This window comes from Vombatus ursinus, unplaced genomic scaffold (genome assembly GCF_900497805.2).
Source record: "Vombatus ursinus unplaced genomic scaffold, bare-nosed wombat genome assembly UNPS02008996.1, whole genome shotgun sequence".
Taxonomy (NCBI): domain Eukaryota; kingdom Metazoa; phylum Chordata; class Mammalia; order Diprotodontia; family Vombatidae; genus Vombatus; species Vombatus ursinus.
Window position 1 is genome coordinate 9,179,600 of NW_020948774.1, and position 25,279 is coordinate 9,204,878.

A 25,279-nucleotide genomic window follows, 5' to 3' on the forward strand; every position below is an offset into this window, starting at 1 on the left:
ATAGCACTTTAAGGTTTGCAAAATGTTTTACAAATATTATCACATTTGATCTTCACAACAATCCTGGGAGGCAGGTGCTACTATTCTTATTTTATAGATGAGGAAACCCAGACAGACAGAGGTTAACTGACTTGCCCAGGGTCAGGGTCACACAGTGAAGTGTCTGAGGCTAGATTTGAACTCAGGTCTTTCTGACTGCAGGGGCCCAAAACTCTATCCATTGTGTCATTTAGCTGAAGAACACAGATTCAAACCTAGATTCTGAATCCCATTCCCATCATTCCACCATTGTAACTTTAGGTCTATAAAGGGTTTCATTTTTAAAATTTAATTCCTACTTTGACACTTTAATGGAAATTAGGTGACAGATTGGAATGAGAATAAGACACAATAGACAACTGTAGGTAAAGTCATAGCAGAAATAGAGGAAGAAAAGACAAACAGGAGGGCAAAATTATAAATTTCTTTCATACATGCCTCAAAATCATGTTTCAGGTCACCTTTGGTAATAGTTAAGATTCCTAATCTAAAATATGCAATCATGGTCTATCCAAATAGCAGACATGCCATCTAGGGCCTCAGTTTTTAAAATATACAACTATGTCCCTATCCAAATAGCAAATATACATCTCTCCTGGCCTCCATTTTCATATCAGTATAATGGGTAAGTTGGAACACAGGCTCTCTATGGTTCCTTCCATTTCTAATGATCTATCACTTTGTGAATTATAAATACTGGTCTGAACTAGCAGGTGAATTGAACTATTTGAACTCCCTAGAAAGCCTAGCTCTCTGTAATGCCATTAAGAGGAACCTGTAAAACTCTACCTTCTCTGGCTGCCAGTCCTTGTCCACCAAAACTAAGTGGAGACCATAAAGGAAGGACAGAGAGCAGGATCAGGGTTGACCTGCAGTTGCCTGAATGTTCCTTTGGACTGCTTTGAATTCTTACTGCCCAGTCCTTCCAGGGGTTAGTCTTAGATGATGCTGCCCAGAACTCTTGTCCCATCTTCCCAAGTGTGAGAGTCCTTGAACCTTTGAGTAACTTTTGATACCAGTCTGGTTCCCTGATGCTTCTTGGATCCTTGCTTAACTCCCCCATCCTTCCTGTGTGAACTCAGTTCCCACACCCTTAAATGCGTCCTCCTTACTTGGAAATGTGCTACCTGCTGACTCCTTCCTGTCTACATTTCTCCGCAGGACCTTTCAATCCATCCCATCTTCCCCACCTATACTGGTCACACAGGTTTTGCAATGTGCTACCTCAATTGCCCTTACCTATGAATCTATCAAATATATTAACTGATTTCCTGGTTATGTACAATGTAGAATGAGCACTGAATTTTCAGTCAGAGGACCTGCATTAAAATCCTTGCTCTGCTACTCACTATCTGAATGACCTTGGGCAAATCACTTCACTTTCTGGGCCACATTTAGCTTTGTCTTTAAATGAGGAGATGTGAAATCCTATGATCATATATATAGCTTCTTGGGTCTATTTTCACCTCTCTTAGCTTGCCTAGTTTTACTGTTTCCCCAAATTTAGCAAGAAAGCAGGCATATGTTTGGCTTGAGAGGCGTGTTGTTCTACCTTTTACTTGAGAAAGTCACATTATCTATGGGCCTCAGTTTTCATTTTTTCTTTTTTTTTTTCAAAATGGTTTATTAATTTATTTTGAATTATCAACAATCACTTCCATAAGCTTTTGAGTTTTAAATTTTTTGCCCCCTACCTCCCTCCCCACGACAGCATGCAATCTAATATAGGCTATACATATACATCCCTATTAAACATATTTTCACATTAGTGATGTTGTAAGTAAGAATTAGAACCAATAGGAGGAACCACCAGAAAGAGGAGACAAAACACAACAGAAGAAAAAAAAAATCAAATAGTATGCTTTGATCTACATTCAAACTCCGTAGTTCTTTCTTTGGATGTGGATAGCATTTTCCATCATGAGGCTGTTGGAGATGTCTTAGATCCTTGTATTGCTGAGAGGGGTAAAGTCTATAAAAGTTAGTCATCAGTCAATGTGGCTGTTACTATGTACAACGTTCTCCTGGTTCTGCTCATTTCACTCAGCATCGGGCCTCAGTTTTCAGAGATGTGAAATGACATCTTCTTTACATCTCTATAAGATCTCTTCTCTAACTCCAGACCCTGGACTTGTCCTGTTGTCAACATTCCATAATGCCCTTTCTCTAGTTTGACATTACTGGCTCTGTGCTAAGCACCCCCCAAAGTATCCTACACGTTCTTCCACATAGATCAAGGAAATGGCTGAAATAAATTGATAAACATTTCTTCCTTTACAAAACTGCCAAAATAATTTTTGTAAAGCACAGGAATGACCATGCCACCCCCCTGCTCAATAAATTCCAGGTCCAGGTCTTCTTATTACCTCGAACTTCAAATATCAATTCTTCTGCTTGGTATTTAAAGTCTTTCACAAACTGGCTCCAACCAGTCCTCTTACCCTTACTCCTTATCTTGTATTCTATGGTCCAAACTAACCTTCTTGCTGGGACAATCCCTCTCCAGTCTCCATGCCTTCATATACAGGTTGCCCCAGTGCTTAAAATGTGTTTTCTCTTCATTTCTACATCCAAAAATCTAGTTTCCTTCAAATCTCAGTCCAACTGTCTCCTTCTACACGATGACTTTCTTGATGCTACTAGTTGCTAACTATATTGAAAACCATTGTTAAATTTTCAATATGAGCACTTAGTTGTCAGAAATCAGAAATTGATATAATTCAGGATTTGATTTATTGTTTTGTTGATTGTCCTAGATTAAAGTGTTAATGGTACAGATTAAACTTAACAGTTACTTAAAAGTACTAGTATATACAATTCTTTTTCCAGAGAGCCCATAGTTAAACATTTACCATCACATCCCTGTATTGCTCTATAAACACTGCTTGATTTCAGCAGGAGCACAGTATAGGGTTTGGGATAGGAAGTCATCACCAGATTGGAGGCCTCATGACTGAAGGCTAACAATAATAATAATAAATACAATAAAAATAGCCTTTAAGGTTTGCAAAGTACTTTGCATATATTATCTGATTTGAACTTTACAACCACTGTTAATGTACATATTTTTACATGGGGGAGAGGTGTGTTCATACTGGAGAATTACTACACCCCCCCCACCCCAATGTAAGTGATAAGATGCTATGCTTTGGTATTTTAACCAAGTGAGAACATCTTGATTGTGATAGATATGAACAAGCCTCAGACACTAAATTCAATTCAATCAATCACCCAAAGTACAAAAAAGTCCTTGGTCAATTAACTTGTCTTTGAAAGTCATTGGATGAATGGCACCACAGAAGAAAGTTGTTCAGATTGGCTGAGGAACTTGGTTATGCCCTGTGGAGGTTACATAAAGTCAATAAGCTAATTGGAATCAGAAATTTGAGCGTTTACTGGTTTAGTGGGGAATGTTCCAGCAAGCCCCCTGAGAAGGAATCGCTGGACAAGAGGAGAGCTTTTCAGCTCTAAAGATCTTATGAACTTCAAAGGGTGAGAAGATTTGGATTATTCCTTCCATGAGTTTAAGTTCAACCATAAATTAACAGCAATAAAATAACTGGAAGCAGGCTACCTGAAATTGAGAATGACAGACCTCCATCAGATCAGATTCTTCACACTGGAATTAGCAATGACAGATTGATGGGCACTGCGGCCAATTGTCCCTTTCCACATCCCCTCATGTGCCAAGGTGGGCTGAGAGTATTTGCTCATATTTACTCCGCTCAAATTATGCTATTCTACTGGAGGGACAGCTACATTGCAGTAAACTGTTAAGGCTTGGAGTGGAATATGGCATTGGGGGAGGTCTTTTAAAGTAGATTAAGGAAGGGAGCTTTTAAAGAAGGGCATTCCTGGAAAGAAGGTAATACAGGAGAGGCCCAGAGGCAAAAGGATAATTGGGCAGAAAAGAGGATCTGTGAAGCAAGAAATCTGTCTATCAAGAAGAAAAAGAGCAGTTAACTAATGAAGAATGAGTCTGAAGAAAAGGTTAAAAGGGATTTTGATCTAATATTCACAGTGAGGTGAAATCATCTCCTAAAATAGTGGTTTTCAACTTTTTTGTGTGTCAAGGACCTCTTTGGAAGTCTCAGTATAATGTTTTTAATTAATTGAAGGAAATGCTCAATTTGAGTGAGAGGCTAGGGAAAATAAAGATGTAATTTTTCCCTTTTTCACAGACTCCTTGAAATCTATCCATGTAACCCATGTTAAGAACGCAAATGTTAATTAAAAGAGAAATGGGGTGAGAGACAATCAATAAGAACACAAGTGCCAGGGATATAAAGTAAGGCGATAACAAAAACCAGTCCCTGACCTCTGGGAGTGCAGTCTAATGAGGGAGACAGCATGTAAAAAATATACATAAACAAGACAGAACACACACACACACACACACACACAGAGGTGTGTGTGTGTGTGTGTGTGTGTGTGTCTGTGATAGATGCCAAATTACAGATAATCAAATGAGGGAGAGTTGTAGCATTAAGGGCGAATCAGGAAAGGCTCTCACAGAAGGTGGGATTTTTAGCAGGGATGTAAAGGAATCCAGGGAAGCCAAGAAGGAAGTACAGATGAAAAGGGGAGAGAAATCAAAGAATGAGGGACAGCTGATAAAAATGGCTGAAGTAGAGAGATATAGTATGTTGTCTGAGAATAGCAAGGAGGTCAGTGTCACTGGATGTATGTGGGGGTGAGGAAGATGTAAGAAAATGGAAAAGGTAGGAGGAGGCTGGGTTATGAAGCTTTGAAAAGCAGAGGATTTAACATTTATGGTATGGTGGTTATAGGGAACCAATGGAATTCATTGAGTAAGGGAGTGACCTGGCCAGACTGGTCCTTTAAGAAAATTAATTTGATGACTGAATGGAGAATGGACTGAAATAGAGAGAGACAAGGCAGGGAGACCAATCAGAAGGCTAATAGTCCATGTGTGAGGTGATAAGGACTTTCACCAGGGTGGTGACAGCGTCAGAGGGAAGAAAGGGAGGCTATTAAAGATGTTACAAAGGTAGAATTGACAGGGAGGAGCAGTATCAGACTGATATATATCATAAAATTCAGATTTCAATAGGGCCATTAGCAATCATCTAGTCAAGTTTCTTCTTTTTATGGATCAGGACAAAGAGGAGCATAAAGGTTACATAGGTAACAAGTAGCAAACCCAGGATTTGAATCCTCTGACTGAAAATGTAGTGTTCTTTTCTATATAAATATATACATATATGTATATATACACACACACACACACACACACATATATATGGATAGATATAGATACAGATATATAGATATGTATGTATGTATAATATATAATAATACATAATTTCATTACATATTTTCAGTTTCTCAGTGAGTCTGATCATGTCTCTTAAAGACAGGTCTTCAAGTAACATGCTCAAACAGGGGAAATGGCTCTATTCAAGGGGCTTTGCTGGGTATGGTTCTCTAGGATAAAGTCTGGTAAGAGGGAGGTATGAATCTGGGCATTTTTTTTTCTTTGAAGACTTTTGGGATCTTTATCCTCTTTGGGGTTCAGACACCTCCTGGGTGTCCCTCAAACCTTGGAATTTCCTTGCAGTGGTCATTTTTCTTGGTTTGCTCATAGAGGTATATGTTTGGGTCAAGCTCTGAAACTGAATCCTGTAGGGCAGGGCTTACCCAGTCCTAAGTATAGTTGACTAGCCTTGATTCATCCTTCAAGGGACTTTGGAGCTCTGCTATGGGCTTCCTCGTCAAAGGACTTCTGGTGCTCTTCTTGTTGTAGTCTTCATCTAGAGTTCCTTCCCCATTAGTGTTGGAATCAGACACTACTCTGGTGTTGTGGGAGACTATCCTCTTTAGGGTTTATCCCTTGGGCATCTCTCAAACCAAGGAATTTCCTCATGGTATTCATTTTTCTTTGGTTCGTTCATCTATAGGCATATAAGTTATAGAGGAGGCTGGGGCTGTACTTGGATCAAACTCCACAATTGAATGGTATGGCTAGTCCTGAACTTGCAAGCATTTTCGTCACTCTGAAATTGAACTATTTGACTTTTGACTCACCTGTCTCTAGCCTGCTTTGTTCAGCTCCAGCCACCAACAGAGACCAGTCCAGTCCAGACTACTTTTAAAATTCTTTTGTCAGAGGTGTAGTGGATAGACTGCCAGGCAGGCCTGGAGTCAAGAGGACCTGAGTTAAAATCCAGCATCAGATACTAGCTGTGTGACCCTGGACAAGTCTCTTAACCTAGTTTGCCTTATTAGTTTCCTCATTTGTAAATGAGCTGGAGAAGGAAATGGCAAACCACTCCAGTATGTCTGCCAAGATAGCCCCAAATGGGGTCACAAAGATTCAGACCCAATCCATAGACTAAACAACAACAGGCCAGATTAAGGCTGAAAAATGATCCAACAACAGCAACTAAGCAGTGCAGGTTCATCAGATAAGGTCTGCCTGCTGGCTTAGAAACCTTGGGAGCCTCACCCTTGTTCAGAGCTTTATGAGATCTTATTTGTTTGTGTCTCTAACTGAGCCTACCTGCCCTATTGGGTGAGTTTGTAATTCCAGTAGGAGTGCCCTTGCAATGGCAGGTATCCTTTGGAGAAAATTTCAGGTTTTTTTTGAAATAGGGACCTAGAAGAAATCCTCTAGGATATATAGCACATATTATACATGGGTCAGATGTATAAGTGTTTGAAGGAATCACGGAGAAATGAAAAGAGCAGTGGATATTGAATCAGAAGAGCAATTTGAATCCCAGCTCTTTGGGCCTAAGGGTAAGTCTCTTGACTTCCCTCTCTAAATGTGCAAAATGGAGAGAATAACCGTTACAAATCAACATTAGAGAAGATCTGTGTTCAAATCCGAGCTCTGCCACTTGCTACCTATGGAGCCACGGGCAAGTCATTTCTTGGAGAGCCAAGTCTTAATTGCATTATTTGTAAAGTGAGAGGGATTGCACTAAATGGCCTCTAAGGTTTCTTATGACTCCAGATCAATCATCCTATAATCTCCTGCAGAGCACCTCCTTCATCTGCTTAAAAACAAGTACACTGTGACTAAAAATTCTAAATATAGTTATACAGTGATAAATGCAATCCATTATCATTATCTGCTGAATGAAGAATGTTGCAGGAAGAAATCCTAAATTTTAGCATGGGCTAATTTCCAGAATGCCAAAAAAGATAACCTTTTATAGTATTCTCTACTGCTATTCATGTCACAGTCTGCACCCCCCCCCAATTCCACCCACAACACACATTCACAACAAAGGGATGGGTACACATGGACACATAGCTCCATCCTCATCATGGAAATGTACACATCCATGTGATGCCATTCCACAGAACCCTGCCTTACACCTTAAAGAGACTTCTTCCTGGCTTCTTGACGCCTCTGCAGTAAAGAAAATCATGAGAGAAAAATAAAAAAAATAAAAAAGCAAACAACATGCCAGAGGAAAGAAAAAACTCTCAACATTGAATGCAGGCAGAGTCAAGTCAAAGGCAATAAACACTGCCCGGCAGAGCTTTAACTATGGGTTCTAGCACTTAGGCAGGTTCAACAACACATGAGGAGAGCAGTAGAGCAGCTTTGGAAATGGAAGCTAGGAAGCAAAGAAGTCACTTAGGGTGCAGGAAGGCCCTGAGATTCCATCTCTTTCAGGTTGCACTGGCCTTCATATTCAGTGCAACCTTTGTGTAAAAAGATCTCCAACAATACTCCCTGGTTAGATGAAACTGTGCTGGGAAAGGGTGACTGGTCCCCTAAAAAGTCTGGTCCATTTCCTCCATGGCACAACTGATCATCTCCAGGGTCCCTAAAGGAAAGGTGGAGATGGGTCAGTGACAGTGTTGATCATCACTCTCAATTCCAGGGTATTGGCTCTGACCTTTAGTAAGATAGTATCAGTTAAGTTGTCACATGGTAAAGCCTATGGACCCTTTCTCAGAAATAATGTTTTTAAATGCAGAAAACAAAATGCATAGGATTACAAAGAAAACCAATTTTATTGAAATACAATGATCAAACTGATTTTTTTAAAAAAGTTCAGAGACTCTAGGTTAAGAGCCCTTCCAGTCCATCTACCTGCTTAGACCCTGGAGATTCAGGGGACCATGACAATTCAATAGAGTGGGACCATGACAATTCAATAGGGTAGAACCATGAAACATAAGGAAGTATATCTCACACATTTCAGAGCCCTTGTGGCAAAGCCTCAGTCACCCTCTCCTTGTTAGGGTTCTGCTGATAGGCAACTAAAAGGCAACCCAACAAAACTGACTTTCCAGTTAATACAGAAGTGCAAAACTCAGATACTTCTTCTTATTCCTAATTCAAGACTTCCATATAATCTCTTCTTCCCTCTGCCCCTAAATAAGTCCGATCAACAAGCATTTATTAAGCTCTTACTTTGTGGTGGGCCCTATGCTAATCTGGGGCTACAAAGAAAGGCAAAAAACCCTCCCTGCTCTTCTTGAGAGCCCGAAGTCCAATAGAAGCAACAACAGGCAAACTATTATTAGCCAGAAGAAAGACTTAGGCCTTTAGGAAACGTGTGTGTGTGTGTGTGTGTGTGTGTGTGTGTGTGTGTGTGTGTGTGTGAATTATATGGAAAGAACAGAAAAATAAGTCATCCAGTCTTTTCTATGCTTATTAAAGATCTACACTGACTAACAGCTCCCTCAATAAGGAAGGTAGCACACCCAAGGACGAAAACAACCAACAACAAGCAGAAAGACAACCTGTCTCAAATACCTTGGCAGAAGACTACTGCCTGAACTTAAGATGAACCACCCCAGAGATGGTTCAGGCAGGTTGTGACTTACCTCAACCCCACAGTCCCTTGTCACTGAAAGCTGACATACTGGCCATTTTCTTCCAGTTTTCACATCCACTTGTTTCTTCAGGCGGCACAGCTAATTCACTGTGCAAAGCAGCATTTATATATAGAAAGTTGCAGCCACGCAGGTTAGCATTAAAATAGAGACTTGGTGTTGCTATGGCAACCAAACAAATGATATTCAAAATGAAACAGAGAAGTATTCCACAAAGAGGAAAGCATTTCCAACTCTTTCCAACACAGCTGAGCTCACTGCCCATATGGAGTAGGTGCTGTTGTCTCTGAGTGGACCCTTGTCTTGTTCAGCTTCCTGGCTTTAGTTTCTTTCACCGCTGCCCCCAGAAAGACTAAACTTCCCCACTGCAATGCTGAAGCCCACTTCTCATCCAAAGGCTAGGATTCTTCTTTGTGTAGGAAGAAGACAAGGTTTTATCCTTAGATACGGGCAACATTGAACCAACGTTCAATAAGCATTTATTATGAATATAGCACTGTGTTAGGCACTGAGGATACAAAAGGAAAAAAAAAATTTTTAAAAGCAAAGCGCTTGCTTTCAAGGAACCTATATTCTACTGGAGGATGAAATTCATACACAGATAACTAAATACAACAACTGGGGGTGGGGTGAGGAAGGGGTGGAAGATGGCACCCAAGTTGAGCCCTAAAGGAATTGAAGGATTATAGGAGACAAAGGTGAAAAAAAAATGATGTCTAGGCATGGGGAACAACCTGTGTGAATGTGCCATAAGTATTATTGTGCCATAAGAAATGATGATTATGAAGAATTCAGAGAAACCTGGAAAGACAAATGAACTGATGCAGAGTAAGGTAAGCAAAAAAGGAAAACAATATACACATTGGCTACAAATCATCATAATGACCAAGGCTGGCACCTCTCTCCCTTCTATGCAGAGTACAGAACATTGCATATAATGTTAGATTTAGCTGATAAATTGGTTCATTTTACTGAATTGCATTTCCCACCCACCCCTGCCTTTCTTATTCATGTTTTTGCTATAAAAGATGGAGAGGGGAAAGACATGTATTTAGAAATACATTAGAAATACAGAAGGTGAAATAAAATAAATGGAGAAAGGAGAGAGAATTCTGAGTTTAGGGAAAAACCATAAGGGACCTATGACCATAATACAGATTGTGTGAATGGGAATGGAAGTAATATGAAATAAATCTAGAAAATTAAGTTCGAGTGTGCTTAAATTCTAGATTGAATAATTCGTATTTTATCCTAGAGGCAATAGAGAAGAGTTGAAAATTTTTGAGAGAGCAAGTATAAATGCTTCTGCTTTAGGAAAATAATTCTGGCAGTTCTATAAAAGAAGGATTTGAGCCTGGAGAAATGAATTAGAATGCTAATGCAGTACTTTAGATGATAAGGGTCTGAACAAGAGAGATGGCTATATGAGTGGATTGAGGGGGTGTGAATGAGATATGTTATAGATACAGTTTCAAGAAAATATGATGGGTGATGGGATATGGGGGAGGGGATGGAAGAGTCAAGGATGAATCTCTAAAGCAAGTGAGTGACACTAGATTGAATACTGGACTTGGAGTCAAGAACTATATTCAAATCCTGCCAGGGACATTATTTAGCTGTGTAATTTAACCTCTCTGGAATTTAGTTTACTTATCAGTAAAATTAAGAGTTTAGACTGTAACCTTTAAGGTTTGACCTTCTAGCTCATAGCTCTCTAACTTTATAGTTCTAAATGAGGTCATGAACCTGATTAGTTGGGAAAATAGTGATGCCTTCAACAGAAACATAGAAGATGAAGGAGAAGTATATTTGAGAGGAGGCATAAATAACGAATTTTCCTTTGGCCATTTTAGATTGAAATGTATATAGGGCATTCAGATGAAGATGACTAATAGGCAGTTGGTGATACTGTATTGGAACTCAAGAGAAAGATTTGAGCTAGAGATTTGAATATGTATATAGGTCTACAAGTCATTTGCAAAGAGATGATCATTGAACCATTGGAGATCACCAAGGGAAAGTGGAAAGAGAAGGGGGCCCAGGAGGACACTGACATTAGTAGAAGAGAGCTGGAATGATGGTCCAGCAAAAGCCATTTCAAAAGAGAAACATGGAAGAAAATGGTTTCACTGAAGCCAAGAGCATCAGAATTTTTAAATCTCAAAGTTCAAATAAGGTAAGGACTGAGAAAAAGCTTTTGAATTTAGTAATTAGGAGACTGATGGTAATCCTGGAAAGAATATTTTCATTTGAGTGGTAGTATGCTTCCAAATAAAATAACCATAGAGCAGGGAGGAGACAATAATTTATGGCAATAGAATAATGACCAGGTATCATTAGAGACTATCATTTCACATCCCCCCTCTCTTTTATGGCTGAACTTCTTGAGAAAGCCATCTACAATCAATGTCTCCACTTTCTTTCCTTAATTCTCTACAATCTGGCTTTCTGACCTGAAGCTACTTGAAACTGCTCTCTCCAAAGTTATCAATGATTTCTTAATTGCCAAATCCATTAGGTTTTTCTCAATCCTCATTTTCTTGATCTCTCTGCAGCCTTTGTCACTGATCACCCTTTTTTCTTTGATACTCTCTTCTCTCTAGGTTTTCATGACGCTATGTCCTGGTTTTCTTTCTACCTGTCTGACTCCTCATTTTCCTTTACTGGTTCTTCATCCAGATAATTCCCACTAACTGTGGGTGTTCTCATCCCCTCCTTCTGGCCAGGGCTCTTCTTTTCCTCCTTCTATGCTATTTCATTTGGCGATCTTATCAGCTCCCACAGATTCAACTTTCATCTCTCAGATCTCAGACCTACTTATCCAACCCTTACCTCTCTCCTGACCTTCAACTGCTTACTGGACATCTCAAAGTGAATGTACCATAGACATCTTGAACTCGTTTGAAGGGATGGACAGTTTTTGTATTTTGCTATTTTCTGTACCTTAGCACTTAGCATAGTGTCTGATATATAGTAGGTGCCTAATAAATAATTGCTGACTTGGAGAGCTACCATTGCTCATCATATTGGTCTTGGGAGTCTGAAGACCTGGGCTTAAATCTTAGTCTTACTACTTTCTACCTGTATTTACCTTGGATGAATTCAATTCAATTTTAAGTCAACTCAACAAACATTTATTAAGTGCTAATATATGTAAATCACATCCACTCTCAGCTTATATAAAATAAAATGGAAAGGGTTGATGTTATTATGGATGATTATATTGATCTGTTTTTCTCATATATAAAATTTTCAGCTATAGTTATAATATCACAGATTTAAAGTTGGAAAAGACAATCTTGGAGACAATCTACTCTAATTGCCCCATTTCACAGTTGAGGAAACAGACCCTCAGCTTCTTGACCAAGTGTAGTGGGATGAATGGATACACACACACACACACACACACACACACACACACACACACACACACACACACACACACTATGTCCTCTACAGTAGCTTGAGTTATTAAGGGACTACCCCCAGGTAAATGACCTGGGACAGAGACATTTTAGCTTCTTCTCATGGGCTTCTCAGATCTGACAAATCCTCTGCTACTTTCATCTGGAAGGCCACTAAACATCTTAGCAGGGTGGGCATAAGAAGCTGTGCTCATTCAGTATCCTTACACCACTGATAAAAACAAATTAAAAAATTCTCATCACAGTAAAGTAACTGGTTATTAGAATACTCAGCCTCCAAGGACTTTTTTGCCCTATAGCAAAACCCAGCACAAAACACCAAAGTTATACAAGCAGCAAGTGGTAGCATCAGGATTCCAACCTAAGTTGTCTTATTCATTCCCTAACATATTCGTTCCCTCTTCTAATGTCCCTCTCTTTTTGCCAACTCCCCTGAACACTCCTCAAACCTAAATGCTCCTCTGTAACTTCCACTAATTACTCTTAATGAAAATCACATGATCTCATGGTTGAACAGTGTGAGGGACTGTCTGATGTTGGCAGCTACCAGGTTGGGCGCTGTGGCAAGGGTAGGGTAGGATCTGGGTATTTTGGAAGTCGAGGCAGGGGCTGTGGTAGGCAGAGTCGTGGTGAACTGGGATGGGCTGGATACAGAGGAGCTCCTGAGGCAAGGGGTGGTGCCACGTGGGAGTGGGACGGCAGAGGACTGAGTTCCCTTTGCTTAGTCCCCTCCCTATATGCAAGTCATCCCCAGACGCCTCTTGTGACCTTCCTGACTTCCTGGGTCCCTTTGTGCAGCACTGACCCAGACCCCTCCTCCCAGTGTCTGAGTCTGACTTCCTAGGTCACGTACTCTTGTCTATGCGCCATTCCCAGATGCCTCCTTCCTATATCCGGTCCTAGCCTCCTACGTCACTCCCTCCCCCTTGGTGTGCTAAACTCAGACAGCCCCTTCCAGTATCTGACCCTACAATCATTGGCTAGTAAGCGGGCTAGGGAGGAGGGGCTAGGTAGGTTTTTAGGAACAAGTGTGGTCAGATCACGCGCGCGCTCTCCTGGCTCCTGCCCTGTTGCTCTGGCCTTGCTGCTTGGGCTTGCTATGATGGCTTGCTGTGTTGGCCTCTGAATAAAGCTCTGGTGTTGGCGCCTCCCGATGGCTCGTCTCTGTGTGTTGATCCGGCTGAGTACCAAAGACTCAGGAGTGAGTATGACTCTGGTAGTGTGCTCCTTATAGAAGGAGTGGGTACCGGCGTACGGCTGGCAGAAGGTCGGCGTGCGGCAGGTATAGAACAGGAACTCACCAGTCCAACCCCATGAACAACAATCCAGATGCAAATGATCATCCAGCTTTTGCTTCAAGACCTCTAGTGAAAAAGAACCTACTACCTTTTAAGGCAGTCCATTCCTTCTAGAAATCTAACTGTTAGGAAGGTCTTCTGTATATCAAGTCTAAATTTGCTAAATTTGTCTATCCATTATTCCTAGTGCAGCCCTCTGAGCAAAATAGAACAAGACAATATCCCTCTTCAATGTGACAACTCTTCAAATACTAGAATACAGCTATTCCTGCACCCCTCCCCCTTCTCTTTTCCAGCTTAAATATCATCAGTTACTTTAACCAAAATTTATTCATCATTCCTTGCAGCTTATATCTTTCCTCAAATAAGACACCCAAATTTAAATGCATTTTACATATGATCCAAGGAGGGCAAAGTGAAGGACAATTATTTCCCATAGGACACTACGATTCTTGATGTAATCAATGATTGAATTAGTGTTTTTCCTCTCGTCTTCTGTAACATCATCCTAATAGCCAGGCCCTTTTCATGTGAACTTTTGCCCAGGTACACTTCTCCCATCCTATACTTGTGGTATTGACATTCTGAACCTGACTAGTGCTTTACATAATTTATGCCTGTTAAATTTCATAATTCAAGACCCTACAGAAAGCCCTCACAACCAGCCTTATTTCATGTTAATAAATATTTGTTAAGTGCCAAGCATTGTTCTAACCCCTAGAAAGAAAAAAAGAGTGCCTGCCCTAAAGAAGCTTACACTCTAATGGGAGAAGACAACGCACAAAAGAAAGCTGAAAGGAGGAGGATTTCCTTCCACTGAGGGACATGATGGAGAAGTCCAGAAGGATTCATCCAGATGGGAAATGAAAAGATAGTTGGCTTGAAGCCCTTCCTTAGAGAAGCTTCTGGGAGGAACCCTATATCCTCCAATCAGAGAGAGGGGGCTCAGAGGCAGAAGGTTCTGAGGAGGGCTGAATTCAAGGGTTGAAAGGATGGTTAGGTTCTTGAGAAGTTCACCGGAGAGCAGATAGATGGTGGGAAACATCCCTCCATGTATTTTAAATTTCAGTTAAATAGTATAACTTGTTGCCCTCTACACGATGTGTACTTTGTCCACTTTGCTAGCTCTGCCTAGAGATGTGCTTTCTTGCCCATCTCCCTCTTTTGCCTGCTGAATCTCTATTCTTCCTGTCAAGCCCAACTAAAAAAACAAAACAAAACAAAAACAAATGAACCCTCCTTCAAAAAAAGCTTCCTGATTCCTCCCAGTGAGTAAATGAGCTTTTTCTTCTTGGATCTCATGTAGCACCTTAATTTAGCATTTAGTGTTTATAATTATTTCTGTATTTGTCTTACCTCTGTGCTACAATGGGGGCAGTGACATTTTCTTCTCCAAAATTTCAGTTCAGTAAGTATTTATTAAGCACCTTTATGTACTAGGCACTGTGCTAAGTACAAGAGGTACAAAAGCAAAACTGGAAACATTCTTTACCCTCAAAGAAATTAAGTATTCTGCACACAGTAGGTTGATTTCTATTTGCTGAATTGAATTACCAAGTAGGATGTCAGGGAAAAGATGAAAAAAGAAATGGTCAAGGAACACTATGGAATTATGCAAATAAATGACTGAAGTGACAATAACCTTTGACTCATGTATTTCACTACTGGGTTTAAATCCCAAGGAGATTATGACTAAGAAGAAAGTTCTCATATACATTAAAATATTTATAGCAGCACTTTTTGTGGCAGCAAAGAACTGGAAACAAAAGTAGCTGCCCATCCTTGGGAAAGGGAATAGTGTTATGTTGTAAAAAACAAGGAATAAAAAAGAGAGGAATGGAAAGGCTTACATGATTAAATGCAAAGTGAAGTAAGCAGAACCAAGAAATAATGACTAGAGCAATGTAAATGAAAAGAACAACTACCACAAAAATTAAGTGAATGTTACAGAATTACAAAGAGAAAACATGACCCCAAAGAGAAGATATCAGAAGACATCTCCATCCTCTCCTTTGCAGAACTGGGGAGTCCATGGATGTGAGACACTGCATATATTGTCAGATTTTAACATATTGATTGGTTTTGCTGAAACTTCCCTCTTCTTTCTCTTCTTTTTAAAAAGTATCATATTATTTATCATATGGAATAGTTCTGAGGGGGGATAATGGGAGAAATCCTGCTAATGAAAAAAAGTTATCAATAAAAACTTATTTAAAAACTAAAATATGGGGTTAAAGTTTCCAATTAAATTTGAACCATATACAGCCTCCACTTAACCCATAGAAAGAACAACTTCCTTCTTATTAAAAAAATAACTACAAAGATGCTTTTGCATGACATCTGAATCCCAAAGAGTTTCCCCAAAGGCACATAGACACATGGAGATGAAGGATTAGGGGTTAGTGATCAGGACCATAAATAAACAGATTTACTATTTGAGAGCTAAATCCCTAAGGAAAATTCAGAAGGCTTTGCTTTAATCAAAGACTTTTGGAAAGGATCATATATTCACCAGTCCTCTAATACAGACTTGGTTCCTCTACTTTGACAAGTCCTCATCTCCAGACAGACCTCCCAGAAAGACTATTTGGGGCTGGTGTTACATGCCATCCATCAATATATCAATTTCTGCTTTGCTTGGCTTATTAGCATCATTATATTGTTTTACAGTTCAACTGATGATACTTCAGTTTATTTTCTAGTTATATACAAATGTGTACAGACACCAACAGGATTACTGATTCATAAATGGAAAAATACCACTTCTAGGGTAGAATATTTGACAAAGGAAGCAAAAGTAACCTTCCTTCCTAACTGCCCCCCCTACCTTTTTAATTAGAAATCATGAGGATACCCATAAAGACTGAACTATTGATGTACTTTTCTCATTTTTGTAGTGTTAACTTTTTTTATTATATGTAGGACATTATTCATATATTGTCCCAAGATTATATTTGTATAGGTAAATGCATAGAAATTTGAGTAAAATATACATATGTAGGGGCAGTTAGGTGGCACAGTGGATAGAGCACTGGCCCTGAAGTCAGGAGGACCTGAGTTCAAATCCGGCCTCAGACCAAACACTTGACACTCACTAGCTGTGTGACCCTGGGCAAGTCACTTAATCCCAATTGCCCCCCCAAAAAAATAAACAAAAGAAAATACATATGTACACATACATTATTGTTGTTTGTCACAGGAAGAAAGAGTGAGGTTGACTACTTTGTACAACTCTGCCTCACTTACATCCAATTCACACATGAGTCGAGGCATCACCTGTGATATCTTTGGTCCTCTTTGAAAATGAAGGACAACTGGGATGCAGTGTCTGATCAAGTTCTAAGCACTCCACAGCACCTGCTTTAGCTACCTTTATGGCCTTTGGAACAAATTGTTTTCATCCACCCATTCTGCCCGGAGAAGTCTTACCATGCTTGGGATAGAAATCCCTTAACTTACCAATGGGTTTGTGAGCCATTTATTACCCTGAACCTGGTTTAGCCCATCTGCTAAGACAGTTTACCTGGGTGTAGCTGCTGTGCATGCTACAGCTTCTTGGAGCCCCAGGTAAGAATTTAGTGTTAGGTGGACACCAAAAGTGGATGAGCAGCCTGAAAAGGGCTCAGCAGGCCCTCACACTAGAGGTGCCCATCCTCTCTGAATACCCATATGCATATAAAATTTTGTGTGTATGTTGTCTCTTGATAATTGCTATAATTCACCCAAAGTTTTGCTGAGAATATCAGAATTTGGTGAGTGTCTGTCTTAGGATCTTCTGCTTTCTAGCAGGCATAAGACTAACAGGCCACTGAGCAAAGGTTTAATTTAACCTCACTAAAACTATGCAGAATGGTTGAACAAAGCCCTTACAGAATTAGGAAAGTTCCCCTCCATCTTTACAGGGGTCAACAAGCAATCTTTCCTCTGGACCTACATGGCTCACAGTAGCAGAGAAGACTTAGTTCCACATTGTTCTTCAATGAATGTGGTACCTTATTATGCTGGTCTTTCTTACCCTTGGGGCTATGCAAATAGTGTGGCCTATTGGTTTCTTCTTGGGTCTGAGAAAAGCTAGGCTTCTCTCTTCTTTCCCACATTCTCTCATTGAGGCTCTGAATCTCTTTTCTCTCTCTCTCATCTTTCCTTTCATGTCTCCATCTGGCACCAGCTTCCTAGAAACACATGGTACCCTTCAGAGGTTGCACAAACATCCAAGTTATGCAGTCTTAAGTCTCCATGTCTTCTTTCGGTGTGCATCTCTTATGTATTTCTCTGTGGTGAGCACCCAATTTCGTGTCTTTGGGATGCATTTCCCTTGTCTGTAAAACAAGGAGCTTGAACCATATTATCTTTAAATCCTACAATGACCCCTGCCCTCTCACTCCCAAAAAAGGCCATACCCAACAGCAAGCTCAATTATGTGACGTCTATCATTAATGTTGTATAACTCAGTGATCCAAATCGCTGCTTTCTTGGTTCATACCCTTTCCAGTGAATTTTTACCTTGTTCAGGAAATAGTAGAAGGAAAAAAGACTTATTTGGCGCAAATAAACGCCATAATTATCTGAGGCTCCAAACTCCTTTCTATTGCCTTGGTTGGTACTCTCTACATGATTGAAGACAGCCAAATGTGGCAAGCTGTGTAGGCATCTGAACCTCAGTCTTCTAGGCAGAAAAAGTGGACAGAGTAGATTGACTCATTAAAAAATTATTCATAAAAGATCACATTTCTCTGGTTATGTTCATTAATAAATATTTCATTCAGCAGAGGAAAATTCTATCTTAAAGGTAGACAAAGTATCTCCCATGCATGTATCAAAATTATAGATTTCTTGAAAGATATAATGGAAAATTTGTTAAAAGACCTTCTGATTACTGGTTCACCAGAGGAACCAATTCAGTTCTACATTGTCTTCCTGTCTTGAATGCTTATACCCTTTATCACCAATTACTACCTGCCAAGTCTCAGCTTTGGATCACTCCCACCATTCCGTGACACCATTCTCTGCTCCAATACACATGCTGCTGAATAAAGGTGGAGAAAATCATGCAACCTTTCTGACTTGGTCCACTAAAAATTAATGTCACACAACCTCAACTGTTGCTAGGCAATTCTTCTATACCTGCCTTAACTCATTATCCCATTCTCCAAAGCAGCTCTTCTGATTCTTTTCATCCTTCCTCAAACTTCCTATGGCTCTAGTCCCCTCAACCTCTCAGCTAATAACCTTTCCTCATTTTTTTTTTTGCTTTTTGATGGGGCAATTAGGGTTAAGTGGCTTGCCCAGGGTCACACAGCTAGTAAGTGTTATTTGTCTGAGGCCAGATTTGAACTCAGGTCCTCCTGACTCCAGGGCCAGTGCTCTATCCACTGTGCCGCCTAGCTGTCCTCTTTCCTCATATTTTACAGAAAATTAATGTCATTAGCTGTGACTCCCTCTGTCTCCTCTTCTTCATCCATCACTCAGATGCTGTCTGCCAGTATCTCCTCCTTCACTCTTATCTTACAAGATAAGACTAACCCTGTCCAAGCAATTCCACGTTGCCCTGTCTCCTCCAACAGATTGCCCCTTCTACTCTCTTATTTTCAATCTTTCTCTAACTACTGGCTTATTCCCTACTACCTACAAACATGCCTATGTCTCCCCCATCCTGAAAAAATCCTTCCATTGCTGCTATTATCCTATATCTTCTGGTCTTTGTGGTTAAACCCCTTAAAAAGGCCATCTACAATAGTTGTCTCCACTTTCTTTCCTCGCACTCTCTTCTTAACCCCTAACAATCTAATTTACAACTTCATCATTCCACTGAATATTACCAGTTATCTGTAAAGTTACCAGGAATCTCTTAGTTGCCAAAACTACTGGTCATTCCTCCATTCTTGTTCTTTGAGACTTCTTTTGTAACCTTTGACACACGTGATCACCCTCTCCCCTTGATACTCTCCTCTCTCAAGGTTTTTGGGACACCACTTTTTCCTGGTTCTCATTCTACCTGACTGCTATTTTTCAGTCTCCTTTGTTGAATCCTCATCCAGATCACACCCTCTAACCATAGGTACTCTTCAGGGTTCTGTCCTGGGCCCTTTTCTCTTCTCCCTCTATTCTACTTAACTTAGTGAACTCAATAGCTCCTATGGATTTAATTACCATCTCTTTATTGATTGATTCTCAAATCTACCTATCTTGCCCCAATCTCTCTGCTGGTCTCCAATCTCACATTTCCAACTCCCTCTCAGTTATCTTGAACTAGAAAGTCCACTAGACATTTTAAACTCAACATATCTGAAACAAAATGAATTATCTTTTCTCCTAAATCCTCTGCTTCTCTTACCTCCCCTATTACAGTTGAGGGCAATCCAGTAGTCATCCTGGTCTCCTCACTATCTCTCAATCCCCATAGTCAATCTCTGGCCAAAGTCTGTTGATTTCACCTTTGCAAAACCTTTTACAGATGTCCCTTTCTCTCCTCTGACACTGCTACCATTCTGGTACAGGTCCTCATTACATTATACTAAGATCATTGCAATTTGCTTGTTGGTGAATCTGCCTGCCTCAAGTCTCTCCCCACTCCAATCCATCCTCCATTCAGCCACTAAAGTGATTTTCCTAAAGGGCAGGTACAAGCATATCATCCTACTATTCAATAAACTCCAGTGGCTCCCTATCACCTCTGGAATCAAGTACAAAACCCTGGCATTCAAAATCCTTCATAATCTAGCCTCCTCCTGCCTTTCCAGTCTTCTTATACCTTATTCTGTCCTCTCCCAACTCAATACTTTTTGACTCTGGCCTCCTGGCTGTTCTACCAACAAGATACATCCCTCAGTTCTGAGCATTTTCCTGGCTGTCTCGTGTCAGGGATGCTGTCTCTCCTGAACTCTTGCCTACTCACTTCCCTGGGAACTTTTAAATCTCAACTAAAATCCCATATTTTACAGGTAGTCTTTCCTAATTTCTCTTAATTCTGGTGTTTTCTGTTATTTCCTACTTAACATATATATAACTTGTTTGTATATATTTGTTTGCATGTTGTCTCCCCTCTTAGGCCGTGAGCTCCTTGAAGGCAGGGAGTGGCTTTTGTCTCCTTGTGAAACCGTAGTAATTAGCACAGTCCCTGGTGCATGGCAGACACTTAATATATGTTTACTAGTTGATTTATGGATTGATATTAATATCAAGCTAGATCTATAACAATTAGACTATGCTTGACAGAGATGACATTAAAGATGTCCAGAACAGAGTACTAATTGAATTAATCAATCAACAAGTATTTACTGTGTTCCCACTATGTGTATGCCAGGAACTGTGCTAGGTCCTAGGGATACAGAGACAAAAATGAAAAAGTCCTTATCTTCAAGGAACTTAAATTCCTTCAGAGGAAAATTTTATATATATATATATATATATATACATATACATATATATATATATACATGTAAAAAGTTAAGACACAAAACAAATACAAAAATACTTTGAGGAAAAGGGTGGTAGCACTTGAGGGGTTGAAGCAGCTAAGTGCTGTCTTGGGGTCAGGAGGACTTGTGTTCAACTCCTGCCTCATATACTTGTTTAGTTGTGTGGCATGAGGGAAGTCACTTAAACTTTCTCAGCCTCAGTTTCCTTATCTGACCTTACAGGGTTACTGTAAGGATCAAATGAGATAATATACATAAAGTACTTTACAAATCTTAAAGTATTATACAAATTCTACTATTATTTTCATGTTTAAAAAATGAAGATTCTTCTGTGTTTTGAAGGAAAGTAGGTTGTTGGGGGGGCCAAAGTTAGAAATCACTGCATTACAAGCATGGGGGACAGATAGTCAAAAGCATGGAGATAGAAAATGGAGTGTCCTGTATGACGAACAGTAAGAAAGGCAGCTTGAGAGAAGGGGAGTAATGTATAATACGACTGGAAAGGTAAATTGGGGTCAAGTTGTAAAGGGCTTTAAATGTCAAACAGGAATTCTTAGAGGTGATAGGGAGCCATTAGATTTTATCAAGTAGGAAAGTGACCTACACTTTAGGAAAATCACTTCGGCAGTGTGGTACAAAGATGTCAAACATCTGGCTGCATGAAACACTCTGTAGTCTAACCAGATTGAATGTAATTAGGAAATGTTTTGCAAAATAAAAATACAATAGAACATAATGTTAATATGTGTTTTTCTCAGTCAGAATTTTCCCACATTTCTGTTTAAGATTGATACCACCAGTATAGAGAGAGGATAGCCTGGAGTGAGGGAAGACTTACCGTAGGGAGAAAAATTAGGCTATTGCCAATAGTTGAGAAAAGAGGTGGTTAGGGTCTGAAGAAGGGTGGTAGAGCTGTTGGGAATATGGGGACAAATGTGACATCTGATTGGATATGTTGGCTGAGTAAGCATAGAGTTAATGATGACTCTCAGACTGCAAACTTGAGTGACGGAAAGGATGGTGATCCTCTATACAAAAATAGAGACATTTGGAAGAGGGGTGAGTTTAGGGATAAAGATCATGAGTGATGTTTTGGACATGCTCTGTTTGAGATGTCTCTAAGCCATCAAGCTCAAAATGTCCAATAGGCAGTCAGTAATACAGGACTGTACCACAGGAGACAAAAGAGCTCTATGGATAAATCTGTGCATCTATAGTGTCTACATAAAGATGATAATTTAATAGTAGTAGTCAATGAAGTCACCAAGTGAGAAAATTCAGGAAAGAAAAGAAGGTGCACAGCCTTGGGGTAAATCTATAGTTTGTGGATAGAAGGTAGATGATGATTCAGCAAAAAATACTGAAAAAGATTGGTCAGAGAGAGAAGAGAACCGCATGAGAGCAAAGTCGCTACTTAAACCTAACCACCCTAATCCAGGGTCTCATCACCTTTCACTGGAAATACTACAGTAGTCTTTAATTGGTCTCTTTACATTCAGTCTTTATCCTCTCCAATCTATATTCTACATAACACTCATACCGCTATTCTTAAAAGTCCAGGCTTGGCTCAAAAGACTTCAATGGTTTCCTGTTGCTTCTAAGACAAATCAAAAACTGTCTGGCATTTAAAGTTCTTTATGAGCTGCTCTAACCTATATTTTTAGACTTGTTACACATTCTTCTTCATGTATTTAACATTCCAACCAAACTGGTCTACTTGTTCTTACCTAAACATGACATTCCATCTCCCATCTTTGTCCTTCCATCAATGTTCCCTTTCACCACTGCTCAAATTCCTTTGTGTTTATCTGATTTTTTGTATATACTGATCTGTGTACTTGTCAATTCTGACCATAAGCTCCTTGAGAGCAAAGACAGGGTTTTTTTTGATTAGGCTGTTTTTTCACGTTTCTTTGTATCCTCAGCACTTAGCACAGTAGTTAGCATATAAGAAGTATTTAATAAATGTTTGTTGATTGGTAGACTTAAGCAATACCCACACTTTAGTTTTCATTTTTTCTACTCATTCTAATGTTTCCAATGACTTCAAAGAGACAAACACAACAATATTCCTTGATGAATTTTTTGAGGAATAATTTATATCAGAAGACCTAGAACTACCTGCATTAAGACTACTAAGTGTGGCTCACTTATTTTAAGAGAAAATAGGTTTTAGCCCATCACCCAAGCTTCCTAACCCTAGAAAATAAACGATAGCTGGGTACTTTACCTAATCAAACATACCCCTTTACTGGAAAAAATGAATAGCACTCTCATTCTTCAGGGAGTGAGAAGGGGATGACAGAGCAGAGGACACTATTTCCCCATACGACCACATTTCCCTTATTTCTGCAATACTATGTGATTCACCCTCTGACGTGGGTTATTGCTACAAAAGGTCCTGTCATATTTCTGTGATCATTCCCACTTCTCTTTTATATTGCCCAGATGCAGACAGTATTCACTGCTCTAAAGTACACATTAGTTATATAAACAATGAAAGCCCAAAGGCACTTTTGACACATGATTTTCAAATGCAAAGCAGCAGAAACATCAAAAATATTCCTAAGTCACTCCCTTTTGAGGTCTCATTAAAAAGTTCCATAGTCTCTTGGGATCATTGGCTGTGTGTTAGGTATGGGTTTAGTCTTCAATATTTGGGATTTTTGTAGTAGAAGCTAGTGCAAAGGAAATACTACTGTAATGAAACATCCTAGATAGATAAGTGAAGAATACCTGAAAAAAAAAGTGTATATTGATACAATGGAATATTATTGTGCAATAAGAAAAGGCAAACATGAAGAATTTGGAGAAACACGAGAAGATTTCTACGATTTGATGCAAATTGAAACAAATAGGACCCCAAAAAGGAAAATGAGTGACTGCAACAATTTAAATGCAAAAATCACTAAAAGGAAGCCCTACTGCGAGCAGTTAAAAAACTAATAATTGTCTTGGAAAAACATAATGAAACAGGTTTCCTTCCTTTGAGTATAAAGGTGGTTCAGTTCTATCATGGTCAGGGGCATGCTACTAAATGTTTAACAAACATTTGTTAAAAAAAAAAAAAAAGGAGGTACTCACAGTTTTAAGTTTGATCTGCTCCATCATTTTTTTAATGCTGGACAATCAACAAAACAATAAATCCAGCCCTGGTTTTTTAGCATTTGCTTTTTTTCTGAGGTACAAATGTCCATACTGAAAAATTTAACAATTCTCTCACTGGTTTGAGCCAATTCTAGCACACCCCTGACATGGTGCTTTCATGACTGGTTGTTGTCCAATGATTGATGGAGGGTCAGAGAGATAGAGATTTATTGGATGATTAGCTTTCTATGTGGTCAGAAATACTGAGTTGTGAAATAAGTCCACTCCTTTTACACTTTTTCTCTTGGGCTTCCTGACTAGAGTGCAGTGAGTAGTAGAAGAAGGAGAGGTATATTTCCCTATGGGGTCAAACTGCCTATACATATCCAGGGTGCATAAAGTTTCTGAACTTTCAATTCCTGGCTGCCTTCTTCTTCCTTTCGAATTCCAGAGGTCAAATGCTAGAAATTCTGAAAATGGAAGCTTCCATCTTGGGGATTACCCTATGACTGTTCATGAAGCCAGGCAACAGCTTTTCAGTGTGAGGTTTCCTTAATAGCATACTTCTTGGAGGGGAAGAAGGATACTGCATCTGGAAGACCAAAGGCATGCCTCATGGGCTCATGGGCTCAGGGCTGAGGCTTAGCCATGCCTCCACGATACTGTTGTAGTATCATTGATACTGTTGTAGTACCACCAATGGTACAAGTCTAAGGTAACTGCTGAGTAGGTAGTTTTTCTTCAGTAAAAGGTATCTTCTTCAAGAGTCTAATGAGAGTAATGGACTCAGCACTCATAGAGAGCTGGCTCTGGGGCTTGGAAGACCTAGGTTTAATTCCACTTCTGAAATATACTGCCTTGTGACCATGAGCAAGATATAAGCCATATCTAAACTTTTAGAGTTTTCCCTGGAATTCTACTGAGATGGAAACAGAATCAAAGTAAGAAAATGATCTCTCTGGGGTTTAAGCTCCACCCAGGATCAAACTCAGTTGTTTTGGGCTCAGAAACCCTTCAGGGCCCCCCCACCCCAAAGTCTGGTATGATATTACTCAAGGTTCAGCTCAGATGTTACCTCCTTTGCTACCTTTCCTGATTCCCAATTATCAGTGCTCTCTTCTCTTCAGATATCCCAAGAACATTTTTGTCTTATTCTTCCTTTACCCTCTTTACTCCCTGGCTGTATTTT

At 39.7% G+C, this 25,279-nt stretch overlaps 1 protein-coding gene across 2 annotated transcripts in view; it reads right to left on the minus strand.

The window, feature by feature from the left end:
- The window catches only part of GAS7 (growth arrest specific 7), a 282,466-nt gene that overhangs the window by 161,535 nt on the left and 95,652 nt on the right, over positions 1-25,279 (minus strand). The window contains exon 1 of one of the 2 annotated variants that reach the window (XM_027850135.1): positions 8,854-8,873. The exons of the other annotated variant lie outside the window; for it this stretch is intronic. The gene's annotated coding sequence lies outside the window, so the exon portion shown is untranslated. Of the gene's footprint in view, positions 1-8,853; positions 8,874-25,279 lie in introns of those variants that run through there. 2 annotated transcript variants of the gene reach the window in all.